Source organism: Thalia democratica, chromosome 7 (genome assembly GCF_965202585.1).
Source record: "Thalia democratica chromosome 7, ktThaDemo2.hap1.1, whole genome shotgun sequence".
Lineage (NCBI taxonomy): Eukaryota > Metazoa > Chordata > Thaliacea > Salpida > Salpidae > Thalia > Thalia democratica.
This window is the reverse complement of record NC_139171.1, coordinates 51,399,737-51,413,289: the sequence shown is the minus strand read 5'-3', so window position 1 is coordinate 51,413,289 and position 13,553 is coordinate 51,399,737.

The window sequence follows — 13,553 nt, the reverse complement described above, 5'->3', positions numbered from 1 at the left end:
AAAATATATATAACACTGTTTGTAATAAAAACCCATATTAATGTATGTTTGCAACTTTATTACATACTAAGTAGACTCTGAAAATTAAAAAAATTGTAGTTTATAGAATTGTTTAAGAACTATTTTAAGTGTTGTTTTAGAGTAATTTTTGTAAACAAATACCAAAAAAATAGAACAGTATTTAGTATTTTTATTGTTTATAATTAGTCAGTACAAGTTTATTAATTGTAAAATTAGTTTAAATAAATCTTAAATTACAGATTAAGCCTTAATGTTATTAAGATATATCCTTTTTAAGAGCACTCAATATAAGAAATAATCTAAAACAACCTGACTGAAATTTAAAGCATAAATTTTTAATTTTTTATAAATTGTTAGATTTTTAGCTACCTGGATAGATGTAGTTTAAGGCAAGTTTTGGATACGTTCGAATTAAAGTTGATTTTTATAATTTAAAAATATAGAAAGCAAGATAAAAATTTGTTTAAAACTGCATTACTATATATGATAAAAACCTTATCTTTAAAGTAAACTTAAAACATTAAAAGTAAAGCATAAAAATATTATTGTACTAGCTAAAGCTAATTAAAACAAAACTAAATACAACACAGATCTTGTAAGCTGTATCAAAAAAAAAAAATTACCAAGTACCGATTCTATTTTCAGTCGAATGCTACATTTTACAATGGTTTAATCACTAACAGTTAAGTTTGATAAGTATAAATTAAATATAATAATAATAATAATAATAATAATAATAAAACAAGTTGATAACAAATCACAGCATTTTAATTTTTGTTCTATTTATACGTAAACTGAACTCAGTGATAAAACTAAATTTATAAACCAAAGACAAATAAAAAACACAATAAATAAGCATTTCAAATGAACCTAAAATATCCAATTTCTAACTAACACAGTACTCCCATAGCTAAACACTTCTACCAGATATTAATCTTTACGGCAATGATCCCTAACTGCGCCGTAAGCCATGTAAATTACGACCATGGCTGCACCAATACCAGATTAACTGGACAAAAGTTTTACTTTCACCATACTGCTAAAATTCAAGTCGCGGTGGACTGACAAAATGGGGTGAATAGAGGAAACTAAAATTGTTAACAACTATTTATTTTCAGTCTAATTTTTGTACAGTAAATACTACATGCTATAGTATAAAGATTACATTTTGAAATAGTTTTAAAACACTAACACTTTAAGGTGTTTTTGTTTTTCTAAAAATAAAGCCTAGTAATTCAAATAACTTCAACAGTATTTTAAAGATAGATTTAGTTGTTTTGTTTAGAATTTAGTACTTAGTATCAATATATTAATAAAAAGTTATGGTTATATCTAAATAAGAATATTTGATCAACTTATCGGAAAAAAAGACTCTGACCTTTTTTAGGTTAAACAAGTTTTTTATTTTGAAATGTCTGTTCAGCAATGTTACTGTTTTTTTCTGAATTTCGAACAAAAGTCACTAAAAAACAAAAATAAAACGTGGAGTTCTAAAATATTTACATTTAGTGCAGGGGTCGGCAGGCAGTTGGTGGTCGCGGGCCAAATTTCAAGTTTACAAAGTCTTCGCGGGCCGCAGTTTTAGTTTTAGTGACATTTGAATAATTTTTTGGTTTTAGTTTTAGTCACACTAGAGAAAAGTTTTACTTTTATTCACCTTATCATTTTAAATAACTTTTAGCTTTTAACTTTAATAAATACATAGAATTAATACATACATAGAATTAATTTAAATTAAATTAAATAAAATTAGAATAAAATTTACCTTGAATAATATACTTAAGTGTTAATAAACTATGTACTTTCATAAGCACTTACTAAGTTAAATTTAATACTTTTTTAATTTAACATACAATTTAACTCTCTATAAAACCAAAATTGAAAGACAATTTTTTAGTTCCTTTTATTTATTTGTTATATTATCAACCCCTTTTTTCATATTTCTAAGAATATTAACTTCAAAAAAAAGTTTTTGCGTGTTAAATAGTTTACATTCATTAAAAAATTTATTAATTAGTTAATTTAATAAAATAAATACCTGTTTGTATTATAGAAAGCTAGAACAAATTCTTTAACATAATTAATTCTCGAATACTTAAATAAAATATCTTATTAGTAACTAGTCTTTTACATGGTTGTCACTTAAAAAGCAAAAATGTCTGAGTTGTATCAAACCAGCCTAAGTTCATTAAAAGTTTAAAAAGCTAGTAAATCGTTGTAAATCAAGCTCAAGTACCTAGTAAAAATGTCATCATCATTAAAAAGTACACAAAGTGTAAAAAAACAAGAAAAAACTACAATTAGTAAACTAACTACAGTCATAAAAACTGTTCTGGGAATTCTAAGATTTATTTAAAGTGTTCGAAATAAAAGTTTCACACACATCTGAGTTTTCAAGCTTTTAAAATAGCCTGTTTGTGTAGCAACCAAGTTAAAACAAAGTTCACAACATAAAGAAAAAACGAAACTTATTAACAGTAAACAAATTACATGCCAAAAAAATATAAGTCAGCTGGAATGGACAATTAACTTTCTTAAACATTTTTAACAAAAGTATAAAACTTAATTGAGTCATTAGCGAAGAGAAAAACCTCTTTTTTATTAAGCATTACAGCAATTATTTATCTGCAATAAGAATTTAAAAATATTAGTTGTAAAATAAAAGACGAGCAACAACAAAAAAACGTTAGTTAAAAGTTATTGCAAGAAACGATAAAAAAACAAATCACCAAAGTCATTTCCAACAAAGCACATGATTATCTTCAGTAACTACAGAATTATTAGAAAAAAGTTGTTAAGGCAAGTTATAAAGTAGCAAAATTTATTATTAATAATGAGATACCGTTTATATTTGAAAACTTTTTTAAAGAATTTTTGTTGGCAGTAATAAAAACTTTTGTTTATTTCTTCAATGACAACAAAAAGTCCTATTTAGGAAATGCATTAAGGTTATAAAGTCATATAAATCAAAATTATGACTTTAATCAATATGTTAAAATGAGAGCACTGATAGAAAAACTATTGTTCATCTGAGAAATTTTATTAAAGATGATTTTTTAACTTTGACACTTTAGTATAATTTCTTGGTTTAGTTCAAACACGAAGCACAACGATCGGTGAAATTTTACAAGTTAAGGTGCAATGCACCATAAGTTTTTAGAAGTACAATTCCTTCTTTTATTTTTAGTATAAAGTTTAATTAAAGTTTAAAAAGTGTCTTATAAAGTATATCAATATTAAAAAACACTGTTAAGCTACTTAAGTATATTTTTTAATAAAGAAATGTTTATTTGCTAAATTTTTTGTGTCAAATCGAAATTTCACTACTTTACATGTAAAAATTGTTTGAAACTCAAGGCTTTTTCAAAAATTCTCAAATTCAAGTTTTTTTCCAAAATTTTTAAGCATAAATTTTCAAGTTCAAAGCTTGAACTTAATATATGATAACATATATTATAACTGAAACTAACACTTTGGGTTGAGCAAAACTTACATCATAAGTTTAATTTGCCACTCTTTTAAGCAAAAAAGCCATCCTGAATTAACAAAAACATTCCTGATATTTTTGTATACAAAAAAACAATTCTAGCCAAAAACTTAAAAAATGACTTAGTTAGCCTGAGATTTGAAGTCTCCAAATAGTGATAGTCTGAGTGTGTGTCAATGTTTATAAACTATCCCTAAGTCTAGTTTATATTAAATAGGTAGATCCAAAAAACAGCATTTGTGTGTATTGATATGCAAAGCATAAAATTTAACTTAGTTTTACAAAATCAATGTTTGAAAAATGAAAATGTATACCTAACAAAAACTATATTAGTTTATGTCATATATATTGTTTTAACTGTGTCTGTACAAATTTAGATATTACATGTAGAAAAAACAAACTTAGAAAATTATGCATAAACTAAACTTAAACTAAATAAAGTATTTTATAAAAAGTGGTTTAAAATTTGAGCATTTTTTTAAGTTGTAGTGCATATAAATTAGTTCAAGTGCAAAGAAAACTTCTAAAAAATTAAAATGTGTCAAAACTAAACTTAAATAAACCTTTTTTTCTTATTACTATGTTATTTTAAATGTTTTTACAATAGAAGATAACATATATAAATAAAAAAAATATAAAAGAAACTTAGGTATAAAAAATATTGGAAAGAATATCTAAGCTATAAAGAAATGACACTTTAGTTAATTACTGTGCATTACTTTTGTACAAAATGGAAAACATTTGCATTTAGTTTATTTGATAAATAGGTATAATATAACTAACTTGTTAAATTCAAGCTCTCTTTTTTCAGATAATTACTTGCTGTTGTAAAATAGAAGTTATTATGAAACTCAGAAAAATATCCTGTTAGAATACTAATCTGTCTTTTTCACATTTTTAAATTAAAGTAGCAACTTCTTCTAATTATTTTTAAATGTTATACAGAGACTTAAAACCAAACTAAAAAAATTTAATCGAATTACCGAAAAAAATTTTACCCTCAGCGGGCCATTTTTAAATGCTCGCGGGCCACAAAATTTTCTTTCGCGGGCCGCATTCCATTAAAAAAAATAACGTGCTTGCGGGCCGCAGATTTACCCTTCGCGGGCCGCAATTGGCCCGCGGGCCGCAGTTTGCCGACCCCTGATTTAGTGTAATGAAATTTGGATTAGATACGAAAAATCTATCATATTTAAGAAAAACTCATTAACTGTTAAAAAAAAATGTACATTTAAAGTAGTTTTACAGTATCTTTTTACTGTTGATATACTATTTGAGACATACTTTTACCTCAAATTTAACTTTATACTAATAATGGGCTAAAAAACTTGTTCTTTAAAAAACGTAGAAGAAATTTTTAAAATCTGGAAAAATAATTTAAAAAAACCTTTGGCAACCTTGTTTTATAAATAAACTTGAAAATCATTAAATTTGAATATTTAGTTAAATAATTTTTATTTATAGTAATTATCATCTTTATGACTGATTTCAGCTTGAAAGTTAAAAGGAAACGGCACACCAGTCGCTTGTACCTCAATGAGCTAGTTCAGAGCCACTCTATTACTGTTAGAGGTGAAACAGTTAAGAGTCTGAAGTTTTACTTTTCACAATCCCCTCCATGGGTCATGATCAGATATCTACAACAACTCCGAATGCGCTCACTGTACTGCCGGGATTCGAACCCACGACATTATAGTCTGCCGTGCTTAGCGGCCGGCGTAGTAACGCCTCGAACCATTCTGCCTCGCATTGGAAGGCGATTTTGTAAGCTTATATAATGCAATGTTACACTAACTCAATTATTTCTCTTATTTTTACACACTTGGATTTTATAAGCAAATTTTTATTAAAACATTTTTGAACTTTTGATAAGAAGCGCACATAAAAAAAACAGTTTATATATAGGATTATAAAGTCTTATATTGTATGTTTATTTTGTTTAAGATTATATAATCGAAAATATTTACAGGCAGACCTTTCGGCCTCAAATTCTTTAGTTATCGATTTTTTTTAAGAATTTTATAGTTTTGATTTACAGTTCTTGTATGAAAATGCTTTACTTGACTATTACTTAGCTTCTGTTTTAAACTAATAGCTTGAACTGATTAGTTTCGTTTTAAGTATAAACTAAATACTCGATTAACAATTTATTTTCCATTAATTAAATCTTTTTTTATAATTATTTATTTAATGCACTGATGAGCTCTTTAATCGAAGCTTTTGTGCTGAATAAATTTTGATAAATTCAATGTTCAAATAAAGTTTAAAGCAAAAAAACACTTTTTATCTTGGTTTAATTAATTAAAATAAGTTTTTGTTGTCTTAGAGTTAAACTGAAAAATTTTCAAATTGTGTTTTATTTTTATTAGAAATGTTTGGTTGTATTTAAAGAAAAAGTGATATAGTTGTTGTTAAGCTATGTATTGAGCTTATAGTATCTCATTGTAAGGCTAGCAAGAAAAAAATACTTTAAAGTGTTAGTGTTTTAAAATTAATTCAAAGCGTAATCTTTATACTATAGCATGTAGTATTTACTATACAAAAATCAGACTAAATATGAATAGTTGTTAAAAATTTATTTTTCTAATCAAGCCGTTAGTTAGTGAAAATTAACCAACTACACTTTGACTACTAACAAACTAGTTTAAAACTTTTAAATACAAAATGGTTCTTTTTTATTATTATGAATATTATACGTATTAAATATGCGGATTTTAGAAAAAAAAAGTCACATTGCTCTGTTTTAGTTTATGATAAACACAAAAAAAAGGACTGAAATCATTAATGATTTTTTTTTTGTATTTATTTCATTGTCAGTGAATACAAGTTTTGAACTAAACATCAATTAAATATCATTGTTTGCAAAATCAAAATACTTTAGATAGTTTGAACTCTTTTTAAGCATACTCACCGTTTATTTAGTACATTTTTGAATAAATTATATCAAAAAAGCACAATGCTTTAGTTTTATTACATTAAGTTGGTTTAGTTGATTTACGTATATTTACTTAAAAAAGTATTACTAAAAAAGTAGTAAAAAAATAGATGCAATAATTTTTAACACTGTGGAAAAGTTTAATCATTTCATATGTCTGGTTTAAAAGCGATTTTTAAATATAACTTACTGTTTTTTTTAGACGAAATATTATCCAATAACAAAGTAATGACGTGATGTGATTTTTTAGTCCTTACTTTGTCGAGTAAACATAAAAAAATCGACTAGAATAACTAAATATTGCATTAGTAATAAAATAAACTTTATTATGGAGCCTTTTTCTAAATAAAGCTATTGTTTATTGATTATTGCTGCGTTCTTTATTGCTAGTAAGTTTAGTGCTTTCCTATAGCAAAAAAGTTTGTTTTAACTTCATTAGCTTCGTTGGTGTTGTGTAATTTTTTTTTCTTTTGGTACATTTTTAAATTATACATTACTTTTTGATACATACATCTATATATACAAATTTTTTCGGTCGAAGGTTTCAAATTGCAAGCTAAAAGTATATTACAAGAAGGTCATATGAGTATAGAATTTTTTCTACCAAAAGTTTAAAATAAAAGTGTATACTTACAGTAGTTTTTATTTGATACTTAAGCATATTTCGTTGTTTCTTAAACTTTAAGTTTTATGTTACTGAATGGTTTGAGTGATTATTTCAAGAGTTTTTTAACATGGAATTACCTTAAATTTTAAACATATTGATTTCAATTGTAATATTTAAATAGAAAACTAAAAATTAAGCACTTCGTTATTAGATAAAAATACTTTTATTTTACGTAAAAATTTACCGAAAATATTAACAAACCTCTAAAGGTAAAAATATAATAAACTAATTTATAATAATTAATAATATAAGATTATTTTTTTCAATTATTGATTTCTTTAATAAAGCAAGTTTTATCGTGCTTGCTTACTAAGCATTCTTGTATAGATAAAACGCGTTTGATACTGTTAACTTGTTAAGAATTTTTTTTTAATACATTTGGTAGTTTAAAAATAGCTGCTATACATGCTTTGCTTTTAATTTGAAATTTTTTATTTTAGAAATAATTTTTAAATATTTTACTATTTATTACATAATTAGATTACCCTAACTCAATTTAATATTTGAAAACTTTCAGTTAAACTAGAAATCATTAACATAGTATAACTGTAGACAACACTTTAATTAATAAAAATTATACATGATCAATACAAAAAATTATAGAAAAAAATTATTAGCATTGTACAAAAATTGACCACATAGTTAAGTTCTTTAAAAAACAGAAAAAATAAGCATCATGAAAAAGTTACTTTTAGTATTTTAATATGAACAAATTTATTAAAAAATAAAAAACTTTGCTAAAACAAGCTTTATAATAAATTCATTTTAAAGTTTAACACTGTAATTAATTATTTAAAAATAAGTACATTTTTATTAAAAACTTTAGTGTTTTACAATATTATTAAAATCTGACGATTTAAAAATATCATAAGAATTATAAAAAACTAATTCGTTTTTCATATAGACACTATCTTAAATAACATAAGCTATGATACATTAAAACAAACTAAAACTTCATTTGTAAAGGTCTTGTCTTTTTTCAGAAAATGTAATCAAAAATTTTGATCAAATGTAAAAGTTGCACTGTACACAACTCATAAATATCGAAACAAAGTATTTGAATTTTATTACTTTCTGGACTGTAATTGGTTGTTGCTCGATGACCGAAAGGTCAATTTTTTATAGCGCTCTGACCATAAAAGCTTAAAAATGTATCCAAACTTGTTTCGATTAGCACCAGCAATAATATCGTCAATATTCCATGGTTCGACTTCTTCAAATTCTTCGGGAGCTCCTTCAGCCAATATCAACAAGCAGAAAGAAACCAGAATAACAGTTAAAATAAAACAACTATTGATTTCCAAGACCTGTTACTGCAGCGACCTTCTCAGAGTATTTTTATTTTTTCAAAAATAACTAATGTTATATGTAGCAGTGTTTGCCTTGCGGCCAAACTTGAAAATATCGGCTGCGGTCGGGACAAATTGTAAGTTTATAAGACAATGAGGTCAAGCATTTAGAAATATTGTTTCAACTTTTTAAGCTCAAAATTTGACCTCAAACCTATTTTTTTGTTTAACGCCATTTTAACAACGTGATTTTGAGGTGATACTTAAGTACCACAACATCACATCGTTCAAACTCGTCACAAGCTCCAAAACTTGATTTGTGTTATGTGGGTTTGTGTTTTTCGGAGTAAGTTCATGAACGTCGTAAAAATACTTTACGATTTTTTACGCATACTAAAAATTAATTGGCTTTAAATGACAACTAGCAGCACCACCCGAAGCAGAAATAAAATTAGGGGTTTTGACTGATTCCCTGTTTCCTGAGCGACTCCTGAACAAAAAAAAAACAGGAATAAACATGACAAGAAAGCGATTGGATATGGTTTTCTTTTAAAATAACTTACTAAAAAATCAAATCTATATTTAAACTTTTTGATATCAAGTAAAATTTAGTCTATCTTTTTTAAACTACTTGTCAAAAATTACGTAGTTTAATAAGATTTTTGTAGAAAATAAACTACATACAATGTAAAAAATTTATAATTACGAACGGAGCACGTTAAAAAACAAGCCAATCAAAAGTGTTTTAAATATTTTAGCAACTCCGACGGCTTCATTTTAAACTCTTAATCTTTGACCAAATAATAGTTGTTTTATATTCCTAACATTATAAAAAAAGGTAGTTTTACAATTTTTTTCATCAAGTTGTAAAATAGTTGTTCGCGTCTGCTATTAGTATGTTTTCAAAAATATAATTTGTTTTTGATTTAAAATTTGATTTTCAGCTAAATAATTTTAACTGGAGCTCTTGTAATAAGTAATTTTTTATATATCATTGAATATTTTTTCCTATTATTAAGACAAATTAACTATAAAATTTGATCAGTACTCCGTTTTTAGTTTGTTATGTATAAAAGATTTCCTTATACATTTTAGCTTCACAATGTAAGGAAAAGTTTTCACATTATCCATAAAAACAGGACTTAGGTTTATATTTAAATTATTTTACTAAAAAATTAAAAACTGCATAGTTTATTAAGATTTTGTGTTCTATTATAGGTATATTGAACATTTTCATGTATCTGGAAAATTTTCAGACAGCTATGTAATTTTCTAAAGTGTATTATTAAAAGCAACTACGGAAAATACTCTATTATTTTTTTCACCAGCCTAAACTATTTCTTCAATAATCTGATTCACTGCTAACTCTGTTGTACTATTTTTTCTAAACCCAAACTGTTGGCAATGCAGTAAATCATTTGATACTTCATATACTCAGTTTTGCATAAAATAAGTACTTTAAAACTTTCGAAAAAGGGAGATAGAAGAGAGCTATTAACATAAATTTTTAATAGTTTTTGTAAATTGGCATCACTTCAACACACCTATTATACAATTTAGAAAGACAAGGAGAAATTTTTTTTGCACTAAGCTTCACAAAACGAATGATAGGGACTTCAAAGCGCACTCTTTTCTAAAGGTTCATTTTTGATATATAATTAAGTTTAAAGTTTGAACAAAACTTAAAAATTTTCATTTTATCATGTTTAAAGATAACTTGAAATAAATTTTTTAACTGTAAACACACATAAACATAATATGAGTTTGTAACGAGTTTGAACTATATGTTATTGAGATATTTAACCTTTTAAAATCATCTGAAACTCGAACAAAGTTTTCAAAAAATTATCATTTAAATTAGGTACAAGCACTAAAATTTTATCTACGTAAAGTGTTTTCGTGTTTTCCTTTTAAATTAAATAGGTTATTTAAAGTTGTATTTAAAATTAACAACGTACACAATTTAAAGTTTCGTTTTAAATTTTTAACCTCAAAGCTTTGAAATTTGTTAATATGCAAACAAAACGTTGAAATTATTTTAAATCGTAAAGTTTTAATCAATTAATTATTTGCGTGTCTCTAGTTTTTTAAATTATTTGTTCGTAAGCCAATGAAACCAGAAGTTGGTTTCTTTATATATTTACTTGAATTAAGTTTACTAGAATTATACAGTTAGGTCAAGAAAAAATAGCTCGACCAAGCTAGGAGTAAATCAGATTGTTGATGATTTTGCTGAGACTAGTAAAATACATTGGTAAACTGTTCTATGTTTTTTGGTTATACAAAGGCGTTTTAATTCGGGTAATCATAAAACTTAAGAATAAAAACTTAAATATAATAACAAAAAATGCTCAATTGTGAATTTTATCGAATGTTATTTAAAATGGGTAGGTGTCAGAAATACACGAAAGTTGGTTTTTGCACGGCCCACTTTTGCATGACGTCAGTTTAGCAGAATTTAAACTAACTGTTACTGTTATCCCTAACCGTCACTCTTGGTAGTGAAGCGTTTCCTTTTGCCGGCTTGGAGAGCGGCGGTTGAAAATTGTTGTGGTGACTTAAACAAGTCAAGCGTGCAAAAAAGACTTCGTACAAAATTGACACCAGTGCAAAATTTTTGCTCGTGCAAAACTGATCCGTCCCCATTGAAAAAAAAAGTTAGTCTACTGTTATAAACAATTTTGTTTAAAGCGTGAAATTTCGAATGTTAGAATACCTCAGGATTCTTGTTTGAATCCGTTGTTGTATATCTGCTTTGGCCGGTGCTTCTAGATGTCATTTAAGGCCAATTATTAGTAGGCAAAAAAAAAAAAAAAGAATTGTTAGATATGCTTTTTGCGTGCCTGTACTGACTAAAACAAATTTCTTGTTTGTGAATACTGGTATTGTGAAATTAAGTGCGGTTGTTAATTTGCAAGTTGATGCTGAATAATTTTAAAGGACTTGAGGTTGACAGTTGCTTTACTTTAGTTAGTATGGATCATACTCACAATACCAGATATTAAAAAACAGTTATTTTGCTGTAAAAATGCCTAGAACAGGGTATGGTCTAATATTCTTCAGGTATTTTGGTTTTAAGTTGTGGTCTAGTGTTCCAGAAAATTTAAAAAATATTAGTAAATGATCAGTTTAGATGCAGTTGCAAAAAATTCTTGTTGAGCTAGTATACTGCGTAATTTAGAATGATTTGAATTTGTGTTACAAGTAGATGTTTTTTAATTTTGTTAAGTTGGGATTTGTCATGTCTTTATCTTCGTATTTGGTAGATTAGTTTTGTGGTTTTCATAATAATATATGTTTAGATAGCTTTCGTTTTTAAATAAATTAAACTAATATTTGAGGAAATTTTAGTACACATAGGTTTATATTTTCTGTTTTTTGATAGGTTAAATTTTATTACTATTTTTCTGAAGAAATTACTTAGAAAAAATGTTACTTTATATCCTTACCTAATCAGATTATACTTTTATTTGATTGTATAAGATTTAGAAACTTAATTTTTTTTAAACAACTTTTTACAGTGTTATTTTCAGTAAAATAGTTGTACAACTATCTTTCAAAATATAGTATTTAGAGGATAATATGTTTATTAAAGTAACAGTTTAGTGTGCTTTGTCAACAACTGATTGTTGTTTCACATGGTTGGTGTGAATTTTTTTTTGTTTCGCCTGTGAACACTTGCTTGTGATCTTCATGATCTTCCAACACGTTGTAATTTTAATTGTTGAGGTTTTAGCCTTTTAAGTATTCTTCAAACGGCATTTCACCAAGGGTTTCTTTATTAAAAGATAGTTTTTTATTTTTGTTTAGTTAAAAAATATGGGGAAGGTCAAACTACACATAATGCAACGCACTCGCTTTTCCCAAAAAAAAATCATTGCAAGGGGTTTAGTTTGATTTTTTTTACCACTAAAAAAAGGAAAAACAAGTTTAAGGATAGTTTTCCAAATTATAAAGTTTTCAAATTGTTTTCTTTCTTATATTCTTACCTGTATTAATTAGCTGATATAATTTAAGTGAAATAATAATACTTATTGATTTTTACTCTGAAACATATTGTGCACAAAAATAGTCAGTTGAAAAAATACCATTTTTTTGTTTGTTTTAACTCTATATTTTTTAGCTTATTCGTTCTGATACACTTGTATAGCTAATTAGACTATGTTAAATAAAAGCCTATTGTTGATTAAATTTTGGCTTGACACTTGTTTAAAAAAATGTATCTTAAAGTATACGTTAGTAATAAAATATTTGAAGAAAAAACTAGTGACACCTGTTAATAACATGAACTTATTAAATATTTAAAAAAGAATAAATTTTATTGTTTAACTTTCTTGAACTATACTCGAATTTTTTTGAAAAATAAAAAGTTGTAAAATTAGCAAAACAGAATTCCTCTATTATTGATATGAAATTATGCTTAAAAATAGTATTTTTAGTCATCGTATGAAAATAAAACAACTATAAGTTTAGATCTGTAAAAAAAAAAGAAGTTTTTGAGAGTTTACTTAAAAGACCTGGCTTAGTATTCTGCTGATAGATTTTTATCATCAAATTATTAAAAAGATTGTATGTTTTAATATGTATTGTTAGTTCTTTTTTTGAACATATATTGTTGTGATACATACATACTACAAGACTTTAGTATACTCAAAATTAAGGTCTTTAATATGGTACTTTCCTATAGTTACCATAATTTGAAAGTTTATTATTAGCAGTTACATAAAACTAGGCTGTAGCAGTAAAAATGGCGTGAGCCAGTTTTCATATACGGTATAAGTAGTAGTGACAAGAAGTAAAAACTAAATTGTTAAACAAGTTTGGTTAGTTAAAAATATAGGAATTGCTTATACAGTCCATATATCACAGAGAAGAAATTTGGTCCTCGTAGTGAACAAATAAAGAATACCTAAGAAAAAAAAGTTGCTGTGAAAATTACTGTTAAAAGTTAAAAACTCTGAAGCAAAACTAAAGTTTTTTAATTGCTAGATTTACTTTCATTGTATAGAAAAATACGACTAGTAAAAACAAATAAGCGTAGTTTATGAAATTAATTCGAACGTCAAACTTTTGCTTTAGAAAACCGTTTTTTTAATGATATTTGATCTGTTTTTCATATAAACTTAAATTGTATCAAAATTCAATTTAGTTGCA